Source organism: Lycium ferocissimum, chromosome 2 (genome assembly GCF_029784015.1).
Source record: "Lycium ferocissimum isolate CSIRO_LF1 chromosome 2, AGI_CSIRO_Lferr_CH_V1, whole genome shotgun sequence".
NCBI classification, from domain to species: Eukaryota; Viridiplantae; Streptophyta; class Magnoliopsida; order Solanales; family Solanaceae; genus Lycium; species Lycium ferocissimum.
This window is the reverse complement of record NC_081343.1, coordinates 36466562-36478855: the sequence shown is the minus strand read 5'-3', so window position 1 is coordinate 36478855 and position 12294 is coordinate 36466562.

The window sequence follows — 12294 nt, the reverse complement described above, 5'->3', positions numbered from 1 at the left end:
TTTCCCTAATAAAGTAAATAACATCGAATTCATAAAGTAAACAGTCATCCTCAACAAACAGACCAAAATTATAAGCAACAAACCAATCATAATTCATCTTTCTATAAGATAGTTCACTCAAAGTTATACCTAACATAACAGGTTTATAAATCAAATTCAAATGTACCAACAACTTCACACAATAGCCCTTTAAGGTGCAGTCTTATTCTAACCATTCATTCTTATGTTAAGTGGTACAGAAGTTCTTGAGTTTTAATCACACCTAAACTAGTCAAATGGACTTAATCTGATTAATAAACTCATACACTTTCATTCATTCAGACATTGCACATAGCTACTTAAATAAATAAAGCTTGTCTAAGACTATTTAACTAAATCTATTACCCTTAGCTAATACTTTATAAAACAAGGCATGATTTATATTAGACACATATATCAAATCTTAAACTAACCCCTAATGACATACTCAAATCATATCAGCAAGTAAATAGTAGGCTAACCAATAACTAACTGAAATAGAATTGAAATTAAACAAATAAGAAGAGTATTACCTTGTGGATGTGCAGCCTAGAAGATATGAGACTTGGATGCTCCAAAACCAAAATACTCAACCCAAAACACGAACCACACAATAACAAACCAAAATAATATTTGAAAATTTTAACTCACTAAAAATGGTAAGGGTTTCCTGTTTAGAAACAAAACCCTAAGTATTTTTAGTGCTTACAATACGAAAACAAATTCGATTTTTTGTAAGATCTTCTGATTTTTTCTCCTTTTCTTCTTTTCAATGCAAAATGGGAACCCCTTTATATAGGGGTGAAACCATTTCCAAACCCAAATCCCATCGGTGTTGACCCTGGATGGACGACGCAAGCGAGACAGATTAGCCTCACCTTCCTGGACGTAACCCCGCAATATCGAGAACACACAACCTACCTCGATATCGGAAGACTCCATCTCCAGTAATTCCGAATGGTGATTTCTTCTTTTGTGGAGTTGTATCCTTGTAATGGGTCAATGAAAGGTCTTCATACTGATGCCTTTTCACCTCGGCCACTAAGGATGATGTGGTCGTATTCTGAATAGTGACTCCTGCATCTCCCGAATCTATTACTCTGACCCCCAAGTTGGCTAGCCGAAGAAGCTCATGAGCTAGCTCCTTTTTTTCAGCCCGCAGGTATGCTAAACTATCTATAAATTTGTGGCTGAGGGCATCTGCTACCACATTCGCTTCCCTGTGTGGTACAAAATATCAACATCGTAATCCTTCAGCAATTCTAACCACCGCCTTTGCTGCAAGTTTAGCTCCTTCTGCTTGAAGATGTGTGGAAGACTGTGATGATCTGTATAGATGTCGACGTGAACGCCATATAAGTAATGTCTCCAGATTTTAAGTGCATGAATCACGGCTGCTAACTCTAGGTCGTGAGTCAGATAGTTCTTCTCGTGCTTCCCCGAAATTTTGTCTAGAAGCGTGAGCAATCACCTTGTTGTGCTGCATCAATACACAACCCAATCCGACACATGAAGTATCACAATAGACAACATAGCCCTCGAATCCCTCTGGAAGTGCTAGAACTGGTGCTGAAGTCAACCTATACTTTAATTCTTGAAAACTCTACTCCCAATCATCTGTCCATTGGAACTTAGCTGCCTTCTGAGTCAATTTCGTCAACAGGGCAGAAAGAGAAGATAGGCCTTCTACAAATCTTTTGGAATACCCTGCTAAACTCAAAAAACTACGAACCTCCATCAGCGTCGTAGGTCGAGGCCAAGTCTTCACATCCTCTATCTTCCGAGTATCCACTTTGATGCCCTCATCAATATGGCCTAGGAAAGCCATGGAGTTTAGCCAGAATTCGCATTAGGAGAATTTCGTATACAACTTTTGGTCTTGAAGGACTCTGAGTACCGCACACAGATGATCTGCACGCTTAGTCTCCGATCGAGAATAAACCAGAATGTCATCTATAAACACAATCACGAACAGGTCTAGGAAGGGTCTAAACACACGGTTCATTAGGTCCATGAATACAACTGGAGCATTAGTCAACTCGAAAGACATAACAAGGAACTTGAAATGACTATATCTAGTCTTAAATGCTATCTACGGAATGTCCTTCCCTCTAATCTTGACCTAGTGATAACCTGATCTCAAGTAATATCGAGCACCCTACAGTTGATCAAATAAATCATCTATCCTCGAAAGTGGATACTAATTCTTAATCGTCACCATATTCAACTGCCTATAGTCGATACACATCCGTAGCAAACCGTCCTTCTTTCTTACGAACAATACTGGGGCTCCCTACGGTGACGTACTTGGTCTGATAAAGCCCTTCTCCAATAGATTTCAACTGTTCCTTTAACTTTTTCAACTCAGCAGGGGCCATCCAGTAAGGAGGGATGGATATCAACTGAGTACCTGGTAGTACATCTATAGCAAAGTCAATTTCTCACTCTGGTGGGAGACACAGGAACACACACGGGAACTCATTAACTATGAATGGGTGAAGAGTTTGTGGTTTTACTGGTATATCTGGACTCAAACTATATGATAGATACATCCCTTCGAAATCATTTTCTTCGCCTTGAGATAGGAAATAAACCTACCTCGCGGTGAAGCCGTATTACCTTTCCATTCCAAAACTGGTTCTCTCGAGACGTGGAATGTGACAGTCTTCGTCCAACACCCCACATTAGCATAAATAGAAGCTAACTAATCCATTCCCATAATAACGTCAAAATCGACCATCTGCAATGCTATGAGATCTGCTATCGTTTGACGACCACAAACAACTACAGAACAACCACGATAAATCTTTCTAGCAATAACAGGTTCACCAATAGGTGTAGACAGAGAAAATGGCTCATTTAACAATTCTGGCGCTATACCGAATTTTCCCGCGATAAGTGGAGTGACATAGGACAAATTGGACCCCAGATCTATTAACGCTTAAACGTTATATGAGCAGACTGTCAGCATACCTGTTACAACTTCTGGTGAGGATTCCAAGTCCAGACGACCTGCTAAAGTATAAATGCGGTTCTGTGCACCGCCTGCACCAGAAGCTCCTCCCCTCCCTCTGCCTCTACCGGCGGAAGACTGAGGGTCACACCGTGGGGACGCACGGATGTGGATGATCCTGCTATAGAGCCTATCGGCTGAGCCATACCACCTGGTCCCTTCTGCAGATGGTCTTGCACAAAGTGATATGGGCTACCACAACTAAAGCAAGCATTCGACCCAAACTGACAACGTTCGCGATGCCCTCTATCACAATTATCGCATGCCTATGGCACTGGTCTGCTCCATCCTGAGCTCCTCTGCTGTTGTGACCCTGATGTACGGGAGCTCTCACCTGGCCTAGATGGAATATAATACCCTGATTTGTATCCCTGAGTCTGAGCTGATGGCGGCCTAAATGGCCTACCCTGGTGCTAGGGTCTGAAACTCCCCCTACTCTTACCCCGCTGACTAGTGGTCTTAGCCCTCTTATGATACTCCCTTTCCATTCTCTCAGCCGCCCGCCACTGAATTCTACGATCCTCACAATTCTGTGCGAAGACCTGGATACGAGTAAGGTCCATTTTATCACTAACCGCCGCAGAGGTCCAAGCCTCAACATAGTCGGGCTGCAAACCGGCTATGAACCTGTGAATCATTGCCCTCGATGAATCAAAGAAGGACGGAGCATATCTGGCGAAGGAATCAAATCAGAGGCAGTAATCTCGGACACTGGAACTACCTTGCTGCATAGTCAAGAACTGATCTAACCTCGACTCCGGTGCCTTCAATGGTAAATAATGATCAAGAAAGGCCTCTGAAAACTCAGACCAACGCGCGGGAGGTGCCTCAGGACCTCTGGCATGCTCTCACCTCTCATACCATAAGACCGCTATATCACGAAGCCTAAAAGCCGCTAACTTTGCTGCCTCGGTCTCGGTAGCATGCATGACCCTGAATATACGTATAAGCTTATCAACGAAGCTCTACGGATCCTCATTCCGCTTAACCCCTGAATGCTCTGGAGGGTCAAGTGCTAAAAAATCACGAACCCTCGAACTGTGGGACCCATCAGCGGTCACTGCTCCAGTAAGTTGTCTCGGTGGTCTCTGTGTCATCACAATCTGGGTTAATAAGTGCACCGCTCTCCTGAAATCCTGCTTTGTCGGTGCGGGAGGGGGTATTGGATGTACTATCTCCCTTGGGAGCTCCTCGAGTGGTGGAGTCATCAATAATGGCTGGGATAGGGTCTTATCCTGGCCCTCAGGCCGGGCCTCGACTCGGGCGTGCCCCTACTACTCCCCTCGCCACCGTATCACCTCCTACTACTTCCTTCAACTAGTCATCGATAAGCTGTGCACAAATATGGAAGAATAAGTTGAACTCAAATCTCCTATGACTTGGCTCTACAGCACGATTTAGATTTGGAAGAAGGGTAACCAATTCCTAAATGCCCTGTAGCTTCCTGTTTCTATGATGAGGTGCACAACACATCTATAAACAAGACTCTACTAGACACGGCTTGTAGACTCCCTAGGACAGACATGCTCTGATACCAAGTTTGTCATGCCCCAATTTCGGAGTGACATGATCGGCACCCGAAGCCAAACCACGCCCGAGCGAACCACTCTAAATCTGGAACTCTTGGGGAGTAATCCCCAAGTTAAACCGGTAAGGCCTACCTGCAGACAGACAATCCCCACACACCGCAATCTAGATATATATGTATATATATATATATATACTAACTATCTCGTCTGAACTGTGCACGCATACACAAAACGTGTATATATACAACTGAGCAAGTCCACGAGGCTGCTATGATCGTACAAAGCCAACAGTGTCCAAACATACATATACAAGTCGACAAGGCTATCACACAGACACACTATATATATAGGACCTGTCTACAAGCTTCTAGGAAATGTGTGACTGTACCATACAATCAAAAATCAAAAGGAGAAACGTCAAGGACCAGGCAACTCCGAGCAAAATAGGAGCTCACCAACCAATTGATATCCGATTCTGCCTACTCGGGACGTCCATCAGTCTGTCGATCAGTACCTGCAAGCATGAATGCAGCGCCCCCACACAAGACGTCAGTACGAATAATGTACCGAATATGTAAGGAAAGGTAACAGCTGAAATAAAGGAACTAGCTATACTCTGGATATTTCAAGATAGCATCTGGAGGTACTCTACCTAGGTTGCCTTTCATCTGAGGTAAGATAACATAACTCTATAGATATAACGCCATGACCCGAGGGTCAAGCATAGATAACTCCATGACTCATAAGCCAGGTATAATCAAGTCCATGACCCGAAGGTCAAGTATAATCAACTCCATGACCCGTAGGTCAGGTATAATCAACTCCATGACACGTAGGTTAGGTATAGTCAACTCCATGGCTCATAGGCCAGGCAACAACTACACGGCTCATAGGCCAGGAATATACAACCATATAATGATAACTTAAAGGCAACATAATAGCCTATAAACAACATGTACACTAGTTATTCCTTTTGTCATTCTATCATCTATATAACTCAACATTCTCAACCCGTCCTTACACGGAGAGATTACTACAATAGGGTTATGGTAACAATATGAAATAATCTTATACGAATAGCACATCTTGGCGCAAATAGTCAAAGGTTGCTCAATAGTAGGAATCATGCTAATGAAAAGAAAGAATAGCCTTAACAAACTTATTTGATCTCCTACTACTTAACAATTATCCTCCCAAGCTCGTAAATCTACATTTAAGAGAATTCATACTACAGTTAGGCTTATTGACATATTCCTATCTCAAGTTTTTAAATTAGACTTCTTTAGAATCTACCAAAATTTGGGCAGCATCTCCCCTGTTTATATTCCTAGCCAAAAATCACAATACCAATAACAAACACAAACACAACAACACTAACGCCAATAACATCATCACTAATACCAAAATATTCCATTAAACATCCCGCATGATGTTTATCCAATTTCTCAGCTAACAAATTCATTATACGATCATTTAATAGCTCTACCTCTGTAAATAAACCTAAATCAACATCAATAAGGGAAGTTTCATACCTTACTCCTGCTAGGACCATAATATCTTTAATATCTGCCTTGAATCCAAGCGAAGATCCCTCGCAATAAGATATTATAGTCGCAACTATACGCTGTCCGAACCTAAATCTAGAGATTATACTTAATTTGCGTTAAAAATTGATGATTGGAAGTTGGGGGAAATTTCCAGAATATTTAAAGGAGGTTTGTGGGTGTTTTGATGAGAAATAAGGGGGTAAACCCCTTTATATAATGTTTTAGAGTCGGGTTACACTGACCTAGAATTTGCTCAGCGTGTTCGTGCCACCTTGGGGCGCGTTCGCACTGAGTTGCTGCCTGCTCCTCTGCGCGTTCGCGCGACTCCCAGGAGCGTTCGCGCATGGTTATTCTCTGCCCTGGCATTCTATCTTAAAATGCTCATAACGTTTGATTCCAATGTCGGATTGATGTGCGGTTTGTTGCGTTGGAAACTAGACTTCCAAAACTTCAATTTAAGCTTTTACTTTACCTCAAAACTCCTCATATGCTAAAAGATATTCTTTCTTCAAGTTGGGCCAAAATTGTCCCCCATCTTTTCTCCAAAGTTCCGACAAACTTAATTTCCTTAATCCACTTGCCCTCCATTCCTTCCCTAGCTTGTTATATGAACTTAAACCCTCATAATCATAAGGTAGGCGCATATAATCTCATATATCCTTAAGGTACTCCAAAGATTCACAATTACACAATTAACACCTAACGAATCTCAACGTACAAACTATGAGGCGTAACATTCTTGCCCCCACAAAAATGGTGATCAAGGAGGTTTATACCTCTGTGTTGTTGCCATTAATGGCGAGACACGTGGTCTGAGCTGCGGCGCTAGGGTTAACCCGAGAAAGGAAAGTAGAGAGAGAGAGAGAGAAGAGAAAGAATGCATTTGGTTGTGATAATAAGGAAAGAAGGGGGTATACCCCCTCTTTGTTATACCCGCGCTGGGCCGGGTCGGCGTTTTGTGAGGTGGGCCTGGCCCAATTATTTTTAAATAAGAAATGGGCTGCTATATATGCATATACCTATATACGTTTGATATACATATATGCATGTGTATATCAACGTATATAGGTATATATATATACACACATAAGAATTCGGGTAACTTAACGTAAATTTCGCAAATTGCTTTTGATATTAATTTCAAAGAAATAAAAATAGCGATTTGCTTGAATAATCTCAATTATTCCACCCAATGAAGTCATAAGAAAATTAACGAGGAAATTTGCAAAAATAGCCTCAATCCGAGACATGATTTCAAATTGATTGGTGATTGGGCTATTAATTGATTATTTCAATTATAGCCATTTTAAAATCAATTATCCTCAAAATTACCTTATGATAACAAATAAATTATTTATGCAAAAAATAATATAATTAGATGAGAAGTAAAATGATTAATTTATTAGTTAATCAAATTCCTTGGATTTTAAAAAGAGTAAAATACCTGCAATTTTATCACTTTAGCCATTTAAATCAATTATGTAAATAATTGTAATGAACTTGTAAATGTAACAATTAATTTATATTTGATCTATAATATTTATAGAAATTATCTTACCATTCTAAATGGTAAAATGTTAGCTGGATAATATTTATAAAAAATCACTTTTTTTCAAAAATGTAGGTATTTTGCTCTGCCTGGAATCCAGGGACTCTGAATGATTAAAATAAACTTCGGGAGGTAAAAAAATTAGGTGTCAATAGGGGGAATCCATTGTGGTAAGTCCCTTCACCTTGCTTTCCATTTCATGATTACATTATCACCTTAGGAATCTATCATCATGCTAGTTTCAATAAGAGCTTGAGGATTAAAAGAGGGTTTAATGGGTTCTTTATTTTAGACTATTAAATCTTGATTCATTGATTGAGTTAGCTTTATTAAGCATGGAACTGATGATTCGAATCTATTAATGCATGATTCCTTCCTAATTAGTGGTCAATTTGTGGAATTGGAAGTTAGGGTTCATACCCAAATTTGGGGGGTTTTGCCTAGAATCCGAATTTGAGTAATTTGTTAGTTCTCCTACCTTATTATTGATGGGAATTGATAACCTAGAACTTTAATTTCGTGTTGAGGCCTATAGATTCCTAATTTCTTCCTTCTAGCTCATAGAACCCATTCCATAGGTTGGGAATTTGGTTCTTGAATAGAAGTAGGATTTGAACGATGTTCTTCTTGATTCTAATTTCATGATTTGGATATGTTTAGACTTTCATTATCTCGAGGCTCAACGGGCGGGAAAGACTAAGGTTTGATTTAGAGACCTTGCTGTTCGGCTCTCTCGGTAGGTTATGGTTTACCTTATAGTGAGACTTGATATGTTTAGATGATATTGTCGGAGAATGCATGTAAACCGACAGGTGCGAAGTTGGGTTGGATATTGTCTTAGGTTGGGCCTTGTTGTATGATTTGGGGACTAGCCTCCCCGTTGTGTTGATTTACTTATCTTATTCTATTTACTTATTGCCTCGTGGCCACGTTGAGACATTGGTAAATTGTGACTAGTGTTATATCATGCCTATGATATTGCAGTACTTTACTTGATTCGGTATTGAGAAGGGATTGTGATTTCATTGTGGCTTATTGTATAACCTTATTATAGATACTACTTCTGCGCCATGGGTGGTACTGTTTGGATTGAATTGATACATTGATATTACATTGCATCGTATTCATACTCATTTTCATGATTCATTGATACTGCATGGTTTTGGTACTGATGATGGAAGTGAGGGAGTGTAGCCTCCGAGGTTTCTGCCGGACAGCATAAAAGAAAGATAAAAGTTCGTGATCTGAGGTTATTTACCGGAGCGGACGAACTGTACGTTGCCTGAGGTTTTTTACCGGGAACGATTGAATGTCCGATTCTCGAGGTCTTTGTCGGGATCATGAGAATGGTACATGGACTTTGCGGGTTCCCCATAGGTTGTCTTTTGCCCAGATGTGATGTTCCATCGTCGGAGTATATGTGTATGATGCATATGCATTGTATCCATCCTACGTATATTATTGCATTGCATTGTACATTTGAATCTGATGACTTGTTGTGATACTATTTTAATGTACCGGTTCGAATTGATTATACTGAGACTTGGCACAATTGGGCTTAGATGCTATAACATAGGTGATGACTTTCTGTGTTATTTGGATTGATTATAATGAGACTTGGCACAGTTGGGTTTAGATGTTATAACATAGGTGTTGACTTGTACTTGTTGGTTTATGTGTTTCTCTTGCTTTAATGTCTTATATGTGTTAGCTAGTCTTAGTCGGCCTATGATACCTACCAGTACTTGTTGTTTTACCGACTCGCCCTGCCGCATTCTTTGCGTTAACATGAATGCGAGAGTACCGCAGGATCGACTTCTACTCCTCATGGCCGAGCTTCGAGATTTGCTGATTCAAGTCTTTCAGGGTGAGCACGAGGACGTCCGCTATCCCGAACACTCTTCCTTTATTATGTCTTTATTTCCATTCCTAAGACATGATTTTGAGACTATTGATGTATTGCTATCATTCAAACTTGTAGTATTTAGTTAGTTGCTCTTGTATGACTAGACCAGATGCTGGGGTGTATTTCTATTATTTCCATATTTTCTTATATTAATTATCGTGAGACTTACGCTATTCTATCTTTTTCTGCGTATTAATTTATTATTTATGTTTTTATGATTGTCTGAATAAGGGTTCGCTTACCGAGGTGAAAAGGTATGTGCTGCACGACTTAGTAAAATTGGGTCATGACAAGTTTTTATCAGAGCCCTAGATTTCCCGGTCTATAATACAAGAGCATGTCTAGTAGAGTCTCGTGGATTAGTACGATGAGCTCCATACTTATCTGCGAGAGGCTATACGACATTTAGGAAGCTTCACTTTCTTTTATTCTTTAGTGCTACTTTATTCTAATTGGTATCTGGACCAATCGAATTGGTGTCTGATTCTTATTTCTTCTCTCACAGATGGTGAGGACTCGAGCCACGATAGCTCTAGACTAGGTGTTGGAGCCCGCTGCTACGGGTGGCACCAGGGGATGAGTGACAGCTAGAGGACGCGGTCGAGCTAGAAGAAGCGGGGCGCCCGGCCTGGGGCGGGGAGCTTTTACGATAGTAAGGCCGGTGTGAGAGATCTCAGAGTCTCCCGCAGCCTGAGGTCCAGCAATTTTGAGACTAGGCTATCGGGGATGATGTGGCTCCAGCACAGGCACACCCCCAGGCCACTTCAGAGCAGGTGATGCAGGATACTATGGCTCGTGTTTTACTTCACTTAGATGCCCAGCAGGCTGCCGCTAGTATTACTTCTCCGAGTGGAGGATCACAGATAAGAGGTGGGCCGTAGACCCCCGTGCAGAGTCAGACCCATACAGCACATCCTGTTGCAGCTGTAGCTCCACGTATGCATGCAATGCCGGCCCCAGGAGATGATCTTAGACCCATAGCAGGCCCTGTTATAACCTTGACTGATCAGGAGCTAGTAGTGATATTCCGGAAGATGGAGCCATCGAAATTTGCTGGTACTTCTGGAGAGGATGCATATGAGTTTATGTTGGCCATGCATGAGTTGTTGCACCGGATGGGAATTGTTAAGACCCACGGGGTCGTTTATGTATCATACCAGTTTTGCGGAGACGCGAAGACCTAGTAGAGGTACTACATTTCTTGTAGACTAGGGGTTCTCCTCCACTTACTTAGAAACAGTTTTATCGGGCCTTCTTTGAGAAGTATGTGCCCTGAGCTTTGAGAGAGGCACGTAGAGATGAGTTCCTCCACTTGCAGTAGAGCGGATTGTCCATTGATGCTTATGTGACCCGCTAATTGTATTTGGCCCGTTATTTAGTACCCCTGATTCCTACTGAGCCCAACAAGATTAGACGATTTGTTGGTGGGCTCTCTAATGTTATTCTGATACCGTGCCTTCAGCTTGAGGCTATGGGTGCTTCCTTCCAGTCCATTGTTCAGCATGCTTCTTTAGTCAAGGCAGCTAAGGCCCACGCATTTGGAGGGGTTAGTAAGAAGAGGCAGCGACAGTTTGGGGGTTATAGTGGTTTCAGATCGAGGGGCGCTGATAAGTTAATATTTTACCAAGTTATTTCTTCTTTAAGCTTAGACTTTTGCAATGTTTGATTGAGAAAATAATGCATTTAATGTCATTTACTCCTATTTTACAGGTTTATATGATTTAGAAGTGATCGGAAAATAAACCAAGTCAAAAAGAGGTCAAATTGAAGAAAACTAAAAAAATGGCTAAATTTGCAAAAAGGGGACAGGTCTGTAATTCTGAAAATCAGTGGCTATTTTGTTCTAATTTTGATTGGGAAAATTGTGGGACTATAAAAGGAAGATACGAGAGAAAATATTGTCATCTTTGGCCATTTTCAACACAAGTTTTGGAGACTAGGGTTCATAAACTCACACTTTGGAAGAGAAGATTTGAAGACTTAGATGAGAAATTTCTTACTCTTTTACTCATTTCTTCAATTCCTTGTTGTGTATTGAATATCTAAGTGTGTAGTACTCCATTCCATTACTTGAATCTTGTTTATGGAAATATTCTATGATTAAAGTTTGGATGAAACTCTTGTTTTGCTTATGTATTGAATGATTTTTATCTCTATTGAAGTGGGTCTTTGTTGTTTTAATTAATCTTGTTCTTCAATATTTCTTAAGAGATTAGCTAACCCTAAGACCCGCTCATTTACTTCAATTTGAGCTCGAGAGAGGAAGATTGAGGTTGGGAAAGATTAATTAACAAGAATTTGGGGCTTTAAAACCCATCTAATAACTTGAGCTAGATATAGGAAAGTTACTTGAGATTATATTGATTGTGCTTAATATCATACTCTAAGACTTGAGAAAGCTTAGAGTGAAATTCATTGATTTGGTCGAGAGACTTTTGATTAGATTTTAGAGATCATTATCTAATTAGCGTAAACTCATTCTTAGTTGTAAAATCATGAAATACATTGGATCGTTACTTGAGCGTAATTTCCTTTGTATCCATACTTTTGGGGGTGAGGATGTCAAAATTCATGCAATTTTGGAACTTGAGCGCATTGGACCTCATTCTAACCATTTTTTCAACATTGTGCTTGGTTGATGACATGAAAGTTGAATTAACCGAGCCTATAGAGAATTTTGGAGATGAAGAACAAGGTATTTTCATTTTGAAGTTTTTGTAAAACGACAAAAT